The sequence below is a fragment of the Capsicum annuum genome, chromosome 5, assembly GCF_002878395.1.
Source record: "Capsicum annuum cultivar UCD-10X-F1 chromosome 5, UCD10Xv1.1, whole genome shotgun sequence".
Lineage (NCBI taxonomy): Eukaryota > Viridiplantae > Streptophyta > Magnoliopsida > Solanales > Solanaceae > Capsicum > Capsicum annuum.
The window spans coordinates 49,394,578-49,398,775 of NC_061115.1; the positions used below are offsets into that span (position 1 = coordinate 49,394,578).

A 4,198-nucleotide genomic window follows, 5' to 3' on the forward strand; every position below is an offset into this window, starting at 1 on the left:
GAGATAATGGATCATAGGAAGTAGATACACCAGTTTGCCCTTCTATCATGTTAAGTTGAAGCATGTTTCCTGCTAAATAATGTTGCATTGCACTGTACTATTGCCCCCCTCCTGCTGGCATCATGCTTAGTTCCTGAATCCTCTCATTTTCTGCTATCTAAAAAAAATTTCACGTTAATTTAAAGTGACATAAATTAATACCTAGGGTTGCTTAACACACGCTAAAAACCAATCTGGTGCATTAAAGGGGAAGGGTAGAACCATTGGAGTTTATTGTCCATAGCCTTACCCTACATTTCTGTTTCCTCGGCTTGTTTAACAGATGTTAAAGGAACAAATTAAAGCTATAGAAGTTAATTAAAAAGTACCTTTGATCTTAGAAATGTATTCTCCTGCTCTAGTTGAATTTCCTAATTATAAAATTAAAGAGCAGGTTGAAGATGTTTATAATGTCAAATAGTCATAGTGATATCTGTTCCAGACCAAAACAATTAGAATAGGGGTATGTGGTATAACCTATGTTGCTCAAACTCTTCAGTAATGTCTAATAAGGTCTCTGTCGGATAATCCAAAAATAGTGCAATTTTGGAGAATCCCACATAGGTTCGGCAACACTTTTAAAGAGTCCAAGAAACATAGATAGTCTGCTCAGTCCTGCAATGTTTTCGACAAATATTCCAGTACTAGTCCTCTTTAGACGTCACCGGTCTAGTACCAATCTCACTATAAGAAGCTATACATTTCTACATGACACATTCGAATATAATCACCGAATCATATACTAAAATTTCAGTGTCTTACTGTCAAAAGCACTGTAGCAACGGCCTATGCATTTCTACTTTTAATTTCTGCCTCAAGCCCATACTAATATAACTCGGACAAAAATGGAAATTAAACACCCAGAAGAGTACAACTGTATTGTACAAACACAAATTAAAAATAATACCGGTCTAATTTGTTATGTACATATGAATAAGTATAGACGAAAGATGTAAAGATGAAGTGGATATCAAACTCAAATAAGAAAATGAGCTCTTAGGAAGACAATTGGTTTCTCCAAATCATTCTTAGTGAATAACTCATATATGCAACTAAGTTAAATTAACACAGAGAGACCTCGTTTTCCTTGGCTGTACATATCCTAACTCAGACCCCACAAGGAAACCAAAATCATAAAGCCTTAAGAAAATGAAAAAGAGAGAACTACTTAATAATCCATAATAGCTAAATATACTTGAAAATACTACTAGTTCTAGAATCACTGGACTACCAAAAAAATTAGATTAAGAAGCAACTGTTGCTAATGTTATGGACTTGGCCTCAGAATATTGTGTTGGTCTGGTGGATTTATCTTCATTGTCTTATTGTCGAACCCACTTGTAGAGACCTTCTAATAGCTCCTCGTTTACAAAGTCAAAGTAGTATCTGTTACAACACGCACATTCATGAATCATGAATACTCTTTACCGAGCAGAATAAACGATAGAAAAAGGAGATAAATGCAGAAAAATTGAACTTTTTTGCAAATTCTTTATGGAGTTCTTTCTCGGCTGCAACAAAGAACTCATCAAGATCAACCTCTGAGGGCATCTTTTCTTTTGTATTAGATCGACGGCGGTGACATTTAGTAAGTTATGGTTTCGGTGTTGGCTCCCGGTTTCTGAAGCTCAAATTTAAAATTGCTAGATAGTATTGCATCACTAGTGGAAAATGGGGCTTTGTTTTCAATAAAAATAGTGAAGAAAAAAAAAGGTGGCACTGAAGTGGAGGATCTGAGAGATAATTAAAACTCCATGAAAGACATGGAAAGCATATTTACCTTTCTCTCAACACTGAATTACTGGTTACAATTTCCACACTGTCATCCTCCTGGAAAATTCAAAATTCAAATATCAGTCCGCCATCAATACAATTTCACAAAAATGAAAAAAAATATGAATTCAACTGAAATTATTGAAGGACAAGACAATTCACTCCACTTATCATACCGGAGCATAGTACCGTACATATTAAAGGAAGTAGAAAAATAGAACCGCAAAAATAAGTAAAAATTTAAAGAATTTAATTCACATACATCAAGATTTACAAATTTCGGGCTTTCTTTTGTCACATCATTTGATTCATTATCTATAAAGTTAGAATTCACAGCAAGTTTACACCAAGTAGTAGTATTTTCCTGGGAAGTGAGCTCGCTCACTAGAGATAATTCTAAACTTGCCGGTGCAACTGAGACTCCAGAATCGTGACTTCTAACATAAGCTATAGTAGTTGGTAACATCTCTAAATCAGTATTGCACTTCTTCCTCTTCCTTGTCTCAACCACCTCTAAAACCAACCGTTCTCTTTTCATCTTCACTACAACCTCCATAATCATAACTTCTCCAATTCCCTTTCGAATTACACTATCACTTTCACTAAAAATAAGTGGTACAAAAATCTTTCAGAATGAACAGTAGGTTGAAGATGTTTATAATGTCAAACAGTCATAGTGATATCTATTCCAGACCAAAACAATTAGAATAGGGGTATGTGGTATAACCTATGTTGCTTAAACTCTTCAAAAATGTCTAATAAGGTCTGTGTCGGATACCCCAAAAATAATGCAATTTTGGAGAATCCCACACAGGTGCGGCAACACTTTTGAAGAGTCTGAGGAACATAGGTAGTAACAAGTTTAAAGCAATTACCCTCTTCTGCAAATTCTCAGTATCAGCTAGTACCATCTCATGTTGTTCAACCACATAATAAGCATCAAAGCCATTACTATGATGATTTGTATTAATTATGAAAACATAAATATTTTGCTACTTATGCTAAACATTTTTGCTACAAAATAAGTAGATTAAGCTGAATTTGCATGAGTCAGAATGAGTTGCGTTGATAATTAAATGGTAGGAAACAAGCTTTTTGCCCTCAAATTCCTTTAATTGACCAATTGAATACTCATCAATGGCATCAACTCAAGGAAAGAGGAGTTCTCAACATCCTTTTTGCTCTTACCAGTAATGTAGTAAATATCATTCTGGTCCTCCTTTATTCTGGTTACATAGTCCTTTAAGCTGGTCATCTCATCACCACTTTTGGTGGAGTTGTACCATAGTAGTTCAACAAACTTAGACCTATTCTGAGAATCCTCATGAATGCCAATCTTGAGGTTCTTAGAGAAGGCCTCATAAAACTTGTTATAATCCTTTTTGTTCTCAGCAATTTCAAAGAATAGCTCAACACACTTTTTCACCAAGTTCTTGCGAATAACCTTTAGGATCTTGTTCTACTACAATATCTCTCTAGAGATATTAAGAGGAAGGTCCTCAGAATCCATAATTCCCTTCACAAAGCTTAAATATTAAGGCATCAACTCCTCATAGTTGTCCATAATAAACACACGATGAACATAGAGCTTGATATTGTTGGGCTTCTTCCTTGTATAAAAGAAGTCAAAAGGAGCTCTTTTTGGAACAAAAAAGACAGCCTTGAACTCCAACTGTCCCTCAACAGAGAAGTTCTTCATAGCTAAATGCTCCACCCATTCATTAGTCAAACTCTTGTAGAAAGTAGCATACTCTTCCTTTGTGATCTCTTTAGGCTTACTTATCCAAATGGGATTCTGCTTGTTCACCAGTGACCACTCATTGGAATATTCTTTAACCTTTTTCAGCTACCACGTAAGTAGAGTAGAAAACAACACCAAATTGCCTAATCATGCTAACATCAGCACCAACTGTAAGAGCTTTCATGAATTCCTTAGTTCCTGACCTCGCAATTGTACCCAAAAGTTAGAACCATTTAATTTATAAATGCAAAAGATCTTCATAAACAAATGGAAAGACCATAATGACAATATAGAATAATGTCAGTCTCAATATAAGAACTTCACATCTACAAAGAGTAAATTATACCTCATTATAAACTTCAGCAAACTTTTTGTTTCCAACTCTTGGAGATCCAAAGTTGTTCATGGTCGCACGTATAGCTCCACTCCTAACACAACTAACAAAAAACATAAACCATCACATATGTAGTGTTAACATGATATTACAATTTACTTAGGGCATCACAAGTCAAATTTGGTTGGAAAGATGAAACCATAAAGAAAAGATTTCAAAATAGCCACTGGAAATAATGCAAGACATAAAGGAATATATGAAAATAATGCCCAAACTCTAAAGTAGCTTTGTCTTTAGGTTGCAAGTGGAGA

At 34.9% G+C, this 4,198-nt stretch overlaps 1 pseudogene; it reads right to left on the reverse strand.

Annotated features, from left to right (window-relative positions):
- Positions 1-1,361: 1,361 nt before the first annotated feature.
- On the reverse strand, positions 1,362-3,959 carry LOC107871868 (annotated as a pseudogene).
- Positions 3,960-4,198: the final 239 nt, after the last annotated feature.